The following is a 15,388-nucleotide window of genomic DNA, read 5'->3' on the forward strand; positions in this document are numbered from 1 at the left end:
TTCTGCCCCTGAATCCAATAAGGCCTGGGTGTCATGAGTGTTGATTGCCCACCTTAGTCTTACCGGAAGGAGAGTAGATGATGATGGTGAGGATGAGGTCTTCTCGGTGGAGATCCCACCCGATAGTAGCCTCATAGTTACTACCGGGCTTGATCTTTTAACGGGCGTGAGTGGATGAAGTGGCCTGCCCTCCTGCAGTAAAGGCACAGTCCTAGGGATCTCCACCGTTCCTTCTCCTCCCGGGAAAGCCGAGCTCTACCCAAAGTGCTAATTCGATAAGTCCATTGAGGCTAGTGGGAAGGTCCAGCATATAAATTTCCCCCTGAATACGGTCAGCCAACCCATGCAGGAATCTGTCCCACTACGCCTCCTCGTTCCATCGGCACTCTGCAGCCAGGGTGCGGAACTGGATGGAATACTCTGACACTGAACCGTGACCTTGGCGAAGATCGGCGAGTACCCGCCACCGCCCGATCGAAAACCCTCCTCATCTCTTCAGAGAGGGCCTGGAACGAGGCGCAGCATGGGTCTTGATTCTCCCACACCGTTCCCCAGAGAGCCGCCCTGCCGGAAAGTAGCGTCAGCACAAACGCTACCTTGGATCGCTCTTGGTTGAACGTCTGAGGCTGTAATGCAAAGTGCATAGAACATCGGGTCAGAAAGGCTCTGCAAAACTCTGGTTCACCTGAATAACCTTCTGGTGTCGGCAGTCTCGGTTCTCGCCGCGGCTGCGGCTCTGGAAGAGGGGGTGGAGTCGGCGGTGTGTGGGGCGCAGTGGAGAATCGCAGCTGTTGTATCTGCTGGGTGAGCTCGGACACCTGCGTCACAAGCGCTTGGACCGCCCTCCCTGTGAATGAGATGTTCTCCTCCTGGGTGTCCATTCTAGCGATGCTTCGAGCCGCAAACTCGTCCCACGTGGAAGCGCCTGCTACATCCATAATGGTCAGATCGTTCTGTTACGTATGACAGAGACAGGATGTAATCGCAAGGCGTATTTATTGACAAACAGCACAAGAGTCAGATATATCCGAAGGATCACAGGAAACACAGGCGGGCGGACACAAGGCTGATGGAATGGTGACGCAGGGACTTCAGTGGACAACAGATGGTGGTGCTCGGTCCCGTGATGATCCCTTGAATCCCGGTGTGTGTGTAATCCTCAGTCTTTGGAAAGAAGAAACTTTGGGCTTTACTCAAAAAGTTACAAAGTTATAGACACTGAAGTGCATTGAAAAAAAAACAATTGTACCACACTGATTTTTTTTTTAATATAAAAATATATGAAATCAATCCTGGAGCAATCCAGAAAAGTAATGGGCTGAAAGACACATGCCTCATTTCAAATATGAAGAAGATACCATGAGCCCTGCCTGCCTCAAATTCAGGCCCCATGACTCCAAGATCATCCAATACCTAGTCCTTGTCTCCGTTCAGAGAACAGGTGATAGCTCTTTTAGCGTTTCCTCCTTTGGAGCAGGACCAATAGCTAAATCTACTCTGCCCCATCAGGGCATTGAGAAAATACATTAAAAGTCCACTCAATAAGAGGCATTGCCTCTTCCTGGGCTTTTTCTAGCGGTGTTACAATTTCAGAAATTTGTGCGGTGGCCGGCTGGGCCTCAGAGTCCACATTTACTCAATTTTATAATCTGGATGTCCTGGCTTTACAGGCTCAGGTCCTTTCTGCTTAAATGGACTTACTCTAGCAAAACCAGGTCTAAATCAGGTGTTTTGCCTTCTCTGTATGCTCTTGGCCCCCACTTGCTTCAGAGGTGCTGTGTCTGAAATCGTTCACTTGTTCACTAATCCCTATATAGTGTATGGCAGTTGAGTTCACTATATCAGGAAGGAGTGAACAAATAAGTGAACGGATTCGGACACTGACATATCCACTGCGCGTGACACTTGGAGCTGTTGAATAAGCATTGCCATATATACTTTTATATTATATGTACCTAATTTAAGAAAATAATATTAATAGCAATAATATACTCAGTAAATTAAAAACTCACTAAAATAAAATACTCAAAATTACTTTATATTGCAATTATACATGCCTCCGCATTAGCTGTGGTTTCATCATCGATGGTATATAGTTTTAAAAAATTGCAACGCTTTTATGTTTATAATCATTAAATGCTATTAAAATACTGAGATCAAAAATAAACAGAAACACATTTTCATAATTATGTATTCATTATTTTTAGCAACTTGACACTTGCTCAAGCAGCATTTTGAGCTCAGATAAGTTGGTTGTAGCGCGCCCTCAGGCGACTGTTAATTTACATCAGAATGCATACACTACTGTGATTAATGAACATTTTTTAATTATCCACCAAATTATCATCATTTTTGTAAGTTAACAATGATGCCACATTATTTTAATATAATGTATGTAAAAAACGTTAAAGCAGAAATAAAGATGTAAACGTCATATCTCATTCAAACTCACTCGCTCCCACTCTCGCTTCCAGCTCGATGCTAATCCGCATTGGATTGTGGGAAATAGTACTTCAGCAAGTGTACATCAGTTTTACACTCAAAATCAGAAATGAATTGTGGGCAAAAAGTAGTGGACGAATGTAGGGAATGATGTCGTTCACTCAGAATTCGGACAGCACTACAAAATCGTGGACACCCGATATAGTGCACTATTGTCACGGCTTATGCTGCTGGAGGGAACACGGAGCCGAGGGATAAACGAAACAAGGATTTATTAAATAAAACATAAACAAGGTAAGTCGTAAATAACAGGTGGCAAGAGGCAAGTGGCAAGTAACAGGTGACAAGTAGACAAGTTGACATTTAGACGAGTAGACCCGACCAAACAGAACTGAAAGGACAAGGCTTTTATAGAAGGGATAATTGGGGAAACACAGGTGGATGGCATGACTAAATTAACAGGGACATGGAACACATGGGGAAATGACTAGACACACCTGGGAACTAATCAAAACCACACACGGAAGACAGAAACTGGGTCACAGGGGAAAAAACACACAAAATAAGTCCAGGTGTGTGACAGTACTCCCCCCTCCCGGTAGGTGCGTCCTCGCACCGTAGAAACAACAAAGGGAGGCGTGGGTGGGAACTTGGGAGGAGGTTCCGGTGGAGGACAGCCTCCCAGGAGGGGGCCAGCAGACAGGGACCACAGAGGAAGAAGCCAGGGAGGAGATGACGGAGGGAGGAGCCAGGGAGGAGACAGGAAGGATGTGAAGCAGGAGGTACCCAGCAGGACCCAGGCCACAGCCATAACGGCCCAAGGTGGGGCCGACGGTGGAAGGAGCCATGGAGGAGGAATGGTCACTGACTCCAGGGACTCGACCCACGGCAACGGAGCAAGTGGAGGAGGAGCCCGAGGCGGAGACGGAGAGCCGAAGAGCCAGGGTGACGGGGAGGAGCCGGAGGTCCTAGGCGGAACAGATGGCTCTGGTGACTGACGCGGCGATGTGGATCCGGAAGGCCGCGGTGAGGCCAGAGTGACCGAGGACTGAGGTGTAGCCGAGGGGATGAAGGAGCCTGACGGAGCCGGAGGGACGGAGGGATGAGGCGAAGCCGGAGGAGTGGAGTCCCGAGGCATAGGATGGCGGTCCCGCTGAGCTCGCACCACAATGATGGTAGGCTGAGGGCGAGCAGAGGGGCAGCCAGACGACAGCGGAGGAGGAGGCAGGAGTGGGTGGGAGGGTGGCAATTTTGGAGGAGCAGGCATTGGAGTAAACTCTGGGGCTGGAGCCCTTCCTGGGCTTAACGGAGGATCAGGAGCCCGTCCTGGGCTTAACGGAGGATCAGGAGCCCGTCCTGGGCTTAACGGGGGTTCAGGAGCCCGTCCTGGGCTTAACGGGGGTTCAGGAGCTCGTCCTCGGCTTAACGGGGGATCAGGAGCCCGTCCTGGGCTTAACGGAAGATCAGGAGCCCTTCCTGGGCTTAACGGGGGTTCAGGAGCCCGTCCTGGGCTTAACGGGGGTTCAGGAGCCCGTCCTGGGCTTAAAGGAGGATCAGGAGCCCGTCCTGGGCTTAACGGGGGAACAGGAGCCCGTCCTGGGCTTAACGGGGAATCAGGAGCCCTTCCTGGGCTTAACAGAGGATCAGGAGCCCGTCCTGGGCTTACAGGAGGATCAGGAGCCCGTCCTTAACGGGGGAACAGGAGCCCGTCCTGGGCTTAACGGGGAATCAGGAGCCCTTCCTGGGCTTAACAGAGGATCAGGAGCCCGTCCTGGGCTTACAGGAGGATCAGGAGCCCGTCCTGGGCTTAACGGGGAATCAGGAGCCCTTCCTGGGCTTAACAGAGGATCAGGAGCCCGTCCTGGGCTTACAGGAGGATCAGGAGCCCGTCCTGGGCTTAACGGGGAATCAGGAGCCCTTCCTGGGCTTAACAGAGGATCAGGAGCCCGTCCTGGGCTTACAGGAGGATCAGGAGCCCGTCCTGGGCTTACAGGAGGATCAGGAGCCCGTCCTGGGCTTAACGGAAGATCAGGAGCCCTTCCTGGGCTTAACAGAGGATCAGGAGCCCGTCCTGGGCTTACAGGAGGATCAGGAGCCCGTCCTGGGCTTAACGGAAGATCAGGAGTCCTTCCTGGGCTTAACAGAGGATCTGGCATAGGTGAATCGGAAACCCCCTCATTTTGACCCATTTGGCGCTCCACATTCTGCTCCCTCGTGGTGGGCAGTGTCGCCGGCTCTCGCACCTGGTCTGACGGGTTGCTCTCTGGCTCTCCGTCATCGGTGGGCTCGGGCTTATGCCTCGTACCGTGGGGAGATTGTAGGCTGGGCTCTGGGTCCAGAGTGGACCTGGCGAGATCCTCCATTGGGCCAACCGTGAGAGGTGACCCATTTCTCACCAGATTCCGGCGAAATCCTCCCGAGGACCATCTTCGGGCGACAACGCTCTGCACCTGGAGTTCAGGCTGGCGTGATAAAAGGTGCAGAGCGCGTGGTCCGGGTAGCTGGTGGCATTAGCTATCCAGAGAAACCGTCTGGTATGGTCCTCGAGAGACAGTCCCTCCTGCTCCAGCAGGAGGAGGAGGTATTCGGGGCGATAGAGGGGATCCATGAAACACTACGGAAAGAAAAAAGACTGTGAAAAAAAACGGAAAACAAAACGGAGGGAAAACACGCAGTTTTTAACTTTTTCAGGTCGGGTCTTCTGTCACGGCTTATGCTGCTGGAGGGAACACGGAGCCGAGGGATAAACGAAACAAGGATTTATTAAATAAAACATAAACAAGGTAAGTCGTAAATAACAGGTGGCAAGAGGCAAGTGGCAAGTGGCAAGTAACAGGTGACAAGTAGACAAGTTGACATTTAGACGAGTAGACCCGACCAAACAGAACTGAAAGGACAAGGCTTTTATAGAAGGGATAATTGGGGAAACACAGGTGGATGGCATGACTAAATTAACAGGGACATGGAACACATGGGGAAATGACTAGACACACCTGGGAACTAATCAAAACCACACACGGAAGACAGAAACTGGGTCACAGGGGAAAAAACACACAAAATAAGTCCAGGTGTGTGACAACTATAAAGTGTCGCCATAGGCTCGTGCAGCTCCACTTTTAATACACTGAACTGAGGTTATGTTAGTAATCGAGTACGTTTCCCAAAGTGTCTTAGCAGACGCAGTACTTGTTCCCGTATCTCAAGGAACCGAGGTTACGTTAGTAACCATGTACTTTTCCGATTATTCCTTTGTCGTGCGCTTGTATAGCACAGAACCAGGACAAGTTAAGGTAAGCTCTTGATTAGTACATGCTTTAATTTATTATTAGTTCATACTAATATAATATTAATTTCAGTATTAGTACATTATTATCAATGTACTGTTATTGTAAAGTGTTACAGATATTTCGTAATTTTATTAAGTACTGTGATTTAACTGTGTTGTTTTAGTAGACTGTTGTGTGCTGAGGCTTAAACTAAATGGACATAATGAAAATGGTCTGTGGTTTAAACGCCACAGCATACCTGAATAATGTTGCTGACATACAAACAGTTGGCGGTTGCCACTGACTTCCATAGTATTTTTTTTCCTACTACGGAAGTCAATGGCAACCACCAACTGTTTGATTTTTGAAATATCTTCTTTTATGTTCAACATAAGAAAGAAACTCATACAGGTTTGGAACGACATGAGGGTAAGTAGATGATGACAGAATTTTCATTTTTGGGTGTACTATCCCTTTAAACTGTAAGGAAGAGGTAGGCCGAGAGGACTCCATTTGCTGGTCTCTATTAAAGGAACTGAGCATATAAACCAAACTGTAATAAAAAATCATAGTCAGGTTACAAGCTTTGTTTTGAAACACAGGCATGTCCAATGGGAAACAAATCCAAACAATAATCCAAAAGCATGAGTCTAGGAAATAAAAGCAAAGGCCATAACAGTATCAACAATGGCATGGAAGAAACGCTTGGTAAGGCAGTGGAAAAGGTAATTCTCTGTAACATGGCAAAGGTGGAAGTTACAAGACAGAAACTGATGTGCCAAGAAAAGGAAGTGACAGATTTCAATATTCAAGTGAGTCTGATGATAAATACAGTCAGTTTATAGTGTGTCTATACTTGATTCTAAGATTCATATTCAGAAAGTCAATCCTGTATCTATAAACCCTGTTGATTTTCTGAAGGAATAATTATGTCACCAAACTTCAATGTGTTTTGTTTGTGCATGTACAAGATCTGCAAAGTTACAAAGTCTCCCACAAAAGGAATTTTTCTATGTAAAAGGGAAGGCTGATCTAGACCAGCCAAAAACGACTCGATTGAATTCTCCCTCACATATCTACTTCACTATGTGGAAATATTTGCATAATACCACCCAAAAAGATAAGCAAAGAAAGAAGGCTTGGTTTCAGGTTTCGCAGTAGTGTTGTTGCCACCATGTTGTGGAGACACTTTGTGTTTCTATGCGAAAGCAAAAGCACTTTTTTGGCCTTCTGAAAGTGTACAAAATTATGAGTCATTGGTAACATTTATTTACAACACTGTCCCAGAACAGTACAACCCAAATAATCAAGTGTGTGCCGCACATTTTACGGAGGAAAGTTTCCTGAACCTGGCAGAGTACAAGGCTGGCTGTGCAGAAAGGCTGTTCTTTAAAAAATTTAGTAATTCCAGCTTTGCTAATAAAATCTGGCACTTCTGGATTAGAGCCCGTAAGTATGTTTTATTATTTGCTATTGAATTTTCAAATGCAGCGTTTGGTAAAGTGTAGAGTAACACATATTGTTTTGTTTGTCATTCTTACAAACACAAGTGCAGACAAAGATGGATTCATGTTTACAAATGTAGTATCCTCTCTTCTCTACTAATAAATGGTGGAAAAAAGATGACAAACATGATTCACCACATGTTCTGCGTCACACTGGATGCTCAAGTAGAGCGGAAGCAGAACACGCCTGTTGTGATATAATAAAACTTATGATATTATAAACTGTTATAACAATTATATAACAATATAACAATATAACAACTGTGTTAACAATTTTCTAGTTAATCAAATTTTCTAATAATCTGTGTTGTTTGAGCTGTAAAATTAACATTTGTCTACAACTGTTTAGGCGTTATGTTGTCATTGCATTGCCTTGTCATTGCTTATGTCTGGCCTCATTCACTTTCATTTTAAGTGCCTTACTGTAACCCTGAATTGTGTGTTTTTGTGTGTTTTAATCTAGTCTTAATAATTAAGATTAAATGAATAAAATTATAAGATTCTTATGAATTTATTTTTTATCATTTCATAATTGTAATACAGTGATTCATGAAAGCAGTCGAGATTTCATTAATGTGACATGGTTAAGATTTATTTTAGTTAATAATTTTTAGTGTGATTAAGGCATCTTGTGCATTTAAAACATAATTAACAAGTACTGTATGATTGTATAGAACATGCCAAATGTTCTACTTCTACTTTTCTTTTTTTTTCTTTTTGTCAGAGAAGGTGAAATAAACAACTCCAAGAGTCACTGTCATACATCATTGTGGAGATAATTTCCAGAATCACTTGGTTTCTAAAACAACAATAAAACTTTTTCTTCTATAAACCTTTGCTATGTTACATGGAGATTATCAGCAATAACTGTCATATTCAGAATAACTGGATGAGTTGTGTAAAGACAGTAGTCCTGTAACATTCTCTCTCAAAGTATTTATAAGGCTTGGTGCACCATCTCTATAGAGGAGCCGATTCTCAGCAATATTTAATACTGCCTTTATCACATCTTGCATGACCTCCACCACAGGCTGCCAGTTGATAAAACGTTGTGTTTGCTCCTCCAGTACATCGACATTTCCACTAAGAACACCCAGAAGGTGCACAGCTCTCCTCACCATGTTTTGAACATTTTCTGTGTCATTTAGATTCTTTTGAACCTCTTCAACCTTCCACTCAATTCTCCTTAGAGCCTCATTGGTCTGCTCAATTTCATTGTGTGTCCTAGAGATTATTCCTCATAATGAGAGACTTTTTCATTGCAGTTCCTTACTTGAGACTCAAAGTTTTGTTTTTCCCATTCAGCAGCCCTCAAGGAATTTAAAGCTTCTTCAAATCCCTGCTGTCCCTCACTTATCATGATCGGACCTAGAGACAAACAGAAACCTCTTGAATGCACATCAGTCTCCAATTTCCAATTCACAAATTTCCAGTTGTGAAATTTTTTACCAGCAATCCATCCCAAAATTGGTATTGCACACAGTATCGCTCCTGTAGTTGCAACATCATTGGATGTGTTCATCCTGTCTTGATGTACTCTTATGGCATGATTTGCTGATTCTATCTTTCAGCCTCTTCCAAAGCCCCTATGGAATGCCTCAATGATTCCACAGCAGACGACTTCTTAATGTATAAATTATCCAAAGCCAGATTTTTCTCTTTTTTCTGTTGCTCAACATTTTGTTTCTCTCTTATAAGTTGGCACATGCTTTCATCCAGATCTTCCAGTTTTCCTTGAATCATTTTCTCAGATGTTTTCAAGCACTGCTCAGCATGCGTGATATTTTTCCTAATTTGGTTGTAATTGGAGCATGTGTCAGTAATGGGACTGATATGTGCTTCCTTGAGGGACTAGCAAATGTTAAAGATAGAGATAATTCCCTCATTGAGAGATGTAGAAACTGCCTCCATAGACTGCACATCCTTCACAACTCTTAAGGGAAAGCAAAAATATTGAAGTTAAGTAAAAACAAATTTTAATGGCATATGTGCAGCACAATTGCTGTCATCTTGCAATTACAGACATATTAAAAATGCTATTTATATACACTATAAATATATTATATATCACATATGTATCTTACTTGTATATGTGGAACCTGCTCCTTCTCATTTTTCCTTGTCACACACAAACACAAAAGGAAGTGTCAATAAATATTTTGAAAAGGAGAGTTATTTGAGGGTCCTAGATTTTACTTTTCTAATCATAATTTTCAAAAGACTATTGATCAAATGATCCAAAATGCAATTGTCTTACCCTGTTCAAAAGTGACAGAGATTTTGTCAAGTCTCAAGATCTGTTAACGCTGAATGTTAAAATGAATCAATGCTTCAGTTTTTATATTTTTACAAATGATCCCACCCCAAACCATTTTTTGTGTGTGTGTAAAGCCACTCCCCTCCTACTCGGAAACTAATTCGTCAGCTCATCATGTCTCCTATGCCCACAAGGGGACAGATTTTTTTGGTTACAGTCATGTTATTATAGGTAATTTGCATGGAAAACAAAGCTATTCACTGTTTATTTTTATCATGTTTATATATGCTATATGTGACTGGTGTACACTTTACTTGACAATGGTTTGATCAAAAAGCAGCTTTCCCCACTACGTCATTTTTGCACAATATCAATCATAGCAGGACTACTCTGCCATTTATGCCCTCCATTATTTGGCTTATATATATTTGATTCATCTTGGGTCATACTCTGGGTTTCTAAAACACTTTAGTGTTTTAGAGTATAGGCTACTCACACTGCACTGCTTAGAAAGTGGGCTCGGTACAAGTCAACGGTGTCTAGTACAATTTATTTGATTTTTTTGCACTAAAAGGAGTGATATGAAATTTATGGGTGTGTTTTTCAATCAGAAGGATGCATCCTAGTAGGGCTGCATATCTCGGCTGCAATGTCATCAAGCTCCACTGAAGGATGTCTCAATGTGAAGGATCCCTATTAGGCAGTCTTCATTTTGTGTCCTTCATTTGACCTATTTTAAGGGATGCATCAGGTTATCTTTCACATTAATTCTATCACCCACAGTCCTCTGCACACATTCCAATTCATGAAAAACAATTAGTGGAGAATTAATTGGCACCAAGTTAAATTTCATTATGATTTTTTTTTTTTTTTTTTTTTTTTTATTAAGAAGTGAAAATGATTTTAGAGTTTTGTAGTTAATTACATAATGCTAACATGTTCACAATTTAAACTTTGTCCCCGTTTTAAAGCCCTGTCCCCCTTAGTTACTGTTGCGAACTTGGACAAACAAACAGAATTCTTGTCTTCCTGTGATGAAATAACAAGTGGATGCAAGGTGCAAGTAAATAAGGTTTAATAAATGAAAGTCAGAATAAAGACACAGGTCGGGGACAAACAATCAGGTGGTGGTTGAAGCAGGGACGAGATGGCGATCCGGTGGAGGTGCGGTGAAGAGCGTGTATAGAAACCCAGGAACCGTCAAACATCCAGACGACACGAGGAACTGACAAAATCCAGACGACACGAAGAACTGATGAAATCCAGACGACACGAAGAACTGATGAAATCCAGACGGAGAACTGGGCTGACGAGACACGAGAACAGGACGCACACCAAGGAACAACCACAACGATCTGACAACATGAGAGGGAAATTACTGGCATATACCACACCCACACAATTACACTCACGCAGACACCTCAGTGTGAGACAGCTGATTCATGAACCGTGACACTTCCAATGACAGCTGTCAGTGAAATCCTTCTTCCGAGGTGTTTCTGATAAATTTGGGACATGGATGAACCTTCAAGTGGGACTTAAATATGCCATGGAGAGATATATATAAAAGATATTAAAATAAATCCTATGTAAAAATACAGATCACAATGCAAACGTGAGGATTATGTTACAATCGCCACGATTGCAATGACAACATCCCAGATCAATACCGTTCATATACTGCAGAGTAAGATTAAATGAATTTACATTTAACCAGATTAATATGGAGAGGTACTCTCATATAGACCTTTGTTTATGTGCTTTTGACTTTCATTGCACGGTACATGACGTGAGAACAGTTCGCTGTGTAGGTTTGTACGTTAGCATATACTCACTAAGTTTAACACAAATGTTAGCCGGTTTTATTCAGATACCTTGCTGAAGGACAAAATGACATTAACATTCTGCTTGAGCAGACTGAGAGTATGTCAACCAGAAAATTAATGTTTTTGTCTTAGTTCATTTTTTTAATTTTTTATTTTATTGACTTACAGACAGCAAAAATATTTTTATAGATGTTGGTGCTGAATATGCATTTGAATTTATTTTCTAATTTTATAGGCCCCCCAGAAAGAGATCGGGATGGTCTCCCTCCCTATTGGCCCCCTTCAAATTTTCAGTTCAATAACCTGGCCCTCAAAATTAAACTAATTGAATAGCCCTGGGCTATACACTATTAATTCACTTCATAAAGTGAAGTACAATACAGTTTGGGAAATGTGTTAACATTATTAGACAACAATAGCAGCGTGTTTGTTTATTTAATTCGTATTTAAAGGATAGTTCACCCAATAATGAATATTCTGTCATTATAGGGCACCACTGACTTCTGTAGTATGGGAGGGGGGGGGGGGGGGGGGGGGTAGGCTACTATGGAAATAAATTTTGCAGCAGAACTTATTGGTTATAAGCATTCTTCAAAATATCTTATTGTGTTCAGCAGAACAAATACATTGTACAGGTTGGGAACAACTTGGTGAGTAAATAATGAAAAAAAATTCTGGGTGAACTATTACTTTACATTTCTATTTTCTAACAGTACTACATAAAAACTAAATCATCAACTACCACATGCTATTTCATTGGTTTCAAAAGTGGCAGTTACCTTTTTGATATGGCTTTGCTTGGTATTACAGTTTTTCTCCATTGGTTTGGCTCATTTCTTGAAACAGAAATTACATTCTCAAAACAACATGGACAAACCTCCAAACCACTTGGCAATTGTTCACAACAGAATGGAATTTCTCATTAATTTCATCAAATTGCAAATGTCTTAGTACATGTCTCAATGTCTCAGTACATCTTTGCAAATGATTAAGTACAGGTAGCCTACATTTAGCACAATTTCCAAGTGAATAGATCTTGTTGATCTAAACTGATTGTTGATTCTCAGTCTAATGGTTGTTCGCTCCAAAATGAGTCGGCATTATTTCATTGTGTAAGTCATCACATGCACAATAGTCTGTTCAATTGTCAAAATTAGTCAAGAACATAATACCATGAATACGATATATGAATCCCTTGGAACATTTGATAAATTTATTACAGCAATTGACAGTCAGGTGAAACTAGAACTTGACTAACGAAGGAGGAGTTTCACACATCTCAGATGACCAATCAAACAGTATGTTTAGTTACCTGACAGGTGCTGTCCATGACTCTGAATGCTGCCAAAAATTTATGTAAAGAGCTTGACCATGCAGGACCAGTACAATGTCTGAACATGGAGGCACCTGGCCAAGTGTATGTCTAGGATTGGACGACAGGAGGTGGAGAGTGTATGAGCATCGGGCTCAAGATCAGAGGTCCCTGCTCCATGCAATGGATGCTGCGTGTGAGGATATTACAGGAGATCAGTATAGGGGATGGTTGCGACATGCACGCCGTTTCTTCCCTCGTTGCATCGCAAGGGAGAATATATGCTGTGATGTGGATGAGAATCTGTGGCCAGACAGACAGCAGCGTGTGGATGGCCAGCAGGGTGAGGAAGGTGGCCAGGAGAGGGAGGGTGAGGACAGTGACCAGTGAAGAACTGTTAGTTGTGAAACTCAAGCATTATTTACAGCACTGTAGGCTGCATATCATTTTCATTGTTTTTTTGTTTGTGTTTATATTATAAAGTATATTATGCTGTATACATTTTCTTTTTACTCTGATGTATGAAAGTTACTTTATGTGTGTGAATGATAATGGTTACAATTTCCTTGGCAGTATGAGTGCAATGTGTTCTGTTAAACCTAAGAGGCTACTCTTACCCTAAAATTCTTTTACTTTTTTTCATTTTTATACAAAATTGTATTCTGTTAGCTATACAAAAACAGTACAGTAACCATTGTCAATAAAGGACTGAGCTAAGACTGAAAGGTGGACATGAGCATGGCTGGACTGGCCATTGGGCATACCAGGCATTTGCCCGGTGGGCCGACGTGCTTTTTGGTCCGATATATCTCATACTCATACTTTTTTTTTTTTTTTTTTTTACGGCCCATAAAATTTGTACATCGGCGGCCTATTCGTTTTGTTTTGTTTTGCTTAATTCGCGGCGCTGGGTTTGTGCCGGTGTAATGCATTGGTCAAAGTCAGTGTTAGTTTTTTTTCTGACAGACCAGCCCATGAAACACGTAGATCAGCGGCCCATTGGCTCTTTTCTTGATTGACACTGGGCTGGCCCAATCACAACTTTAAACGAGTGAGCGAGCGGCAGCAGTGTCAGTGTGTATCTGTAAAAAAAGATTGAGAAAAAAAAACGCAAAGAATGTGCAGATAAATAGCGTGAAAAAATAGAACCAGGCCCTTAAAGCAGACACTGTAAACTGTGTCAAAATATATGTTTTCTGACCTTCAGCTCCTGGGGCATATGATGATAGTGAGGACGGAGGATCAGGAGAGAGATGAGAAAGTGTAGAGCCTGCGGTAAGCATAACTACTTTCAAAACACTTAGGCCATGTCATGAGTGTAGATTATTTCCACATCTGCATAGTTGACGATTACCGCAATTCACTAGAAATTTAATAAGAGGCATTTGTAAACCATGTTTTCTGCCAAAATAAAAGCTTGATGCAGTTTGCGTCAAAATAAAAGATCATGTGCTTATCTCTTTCAAGTATAGAAATTGGTACAACTAATTAAGAAAGTTTCCTTTATTTTTTTGTGCATTTGTTTTACAAACAATGGCTATTACTGTCATTGGATTAATATTATAACTATTTATAGGTGTAATGTAAATAGACACTGTAACTAAAAGAGGTTTGAATTTTTCTTTGTTTAATTTGCACACTGAATATGGGTTGGAGCTTTTATTTTGAACTCTCAAAGTGCACCAGATTAATGAATTTAACATTAAAGTGCACAAAATTTTTCCGACCGAGGACACACCACCATAATTTTAACAAGAATCCTGTAAGAAACACTGATATTGCTATGCCAGAGCCACTTATAGGTTGTTTTAGGATTCATCGCTGTGGAGTATAGTTCAACTGTATTAAAGTTTTTCTCGATTGGTTTGGCTCATTTCTTGAAACCGAGATGACATTCTCAAAATAACATGGACAAATCTCCAAACCACCTTGCAATTGTTCACAACAGAATGTCATTTTTCATTGGTTTTATCAAATTGCAAATGCTTTAGTACATGTCTCAAGTGACTCTGTGCTTTTTCAAATTATTATGTACAAGTAGCTACAGTTAGCACAATGAGCCCACATTTAGCACATTTTCCAAATAAATAGATCTTGCTGATCTAAACTGATTAGTTGATTTTTCAGTGAAATGGTTACTCTCTCCAAAACATATCAGCATGGTTTCATTGTGTAAGTCATCATATGCACAATTGTCTGTTCAACTGTCAAAATTAGTCAAAGATATAATACCATGAAAGAATTCCTTGGAACATTTGATAAATTTATGACAGTACTTGACAATCAATCAGGTGAAATTAGAACTAACGAAGGAGCAGTTTCCCACATCTCAGATGACCAATCAAACAGTTTGTTTAGTTACCTGACAGGTGTTGTCTATGATTATGACTGCTGCCAAAAGTATATAGACAGAGCTTGGCCCGGGGCCAGTTTCATTTGCAGTGTGAACATGGAAGCGCCTCGCCAAGTACAACAGAAACTTCCAGCTCGAGGAGGAAGAGGAGGAAGAAGAGGAAGAGGAGGAGTGAGAATGCGTGGAGGAATAGGGGGAAGAGGCCGAGGAGCACGGAGGCACCATGATGTCCCAGATGAAATCTGGGCCACCCTTATTGACCACGTTATAAACCATCGCCTCACAATGGCAGAGGCAGGTCGCCGAGTGCAGCCTAATGTGCCTCGGTCTACAGTCTCCTCCATCATCCAAACCTTTCGCAGGGAAAACAGGTACAGAACTATTCTATTGAACTATTCAGTGTTGGTGTGTGTGTAGGCCTAGAGTA

At 42.1% G+C, this 15,388-nt stretch overlaps 1 long non-coding RNA gene across 1 annotated transcript; it reads right to left on the reverse strand.

The window, feature by feature from the left end:
* Nucleotides 1-7,966: 7,966 nt before the first annotated feature.
* On the reverse strand, nucleotides 7,967-9,466 carry LOC132103595 (uncharacterized). The gene is made up of 3 exons (XR_009423411.1): nucleotides 9,298-9,466; nucleotides 8,663-9,146; nucleotides 7,967-8,581 (listed from the first exon to the last, which is right to left on the reverse strand). It is a non-coding gene; the product is annotated as an uncharacterized LOC132103595 (long non-coding RNA).
* Nucleotides 9,467-15,388: the final 5,922 nt, after the last annotated feature.

This window comes from Carassius carassius, chromosome 24 (genome assembly GCF_963082965.1).
Source record: "Carassius carassius chromosome 24, fCarCar2.1, whole genome shotgun sequence".
Taxonomy (NCBI): domain Eukaryota; kingdom Metazoa; phylum Chordata; class Actinopteri; order Cypriniformes; family Cyprinidae; genus Carassius; species Carassius carassius.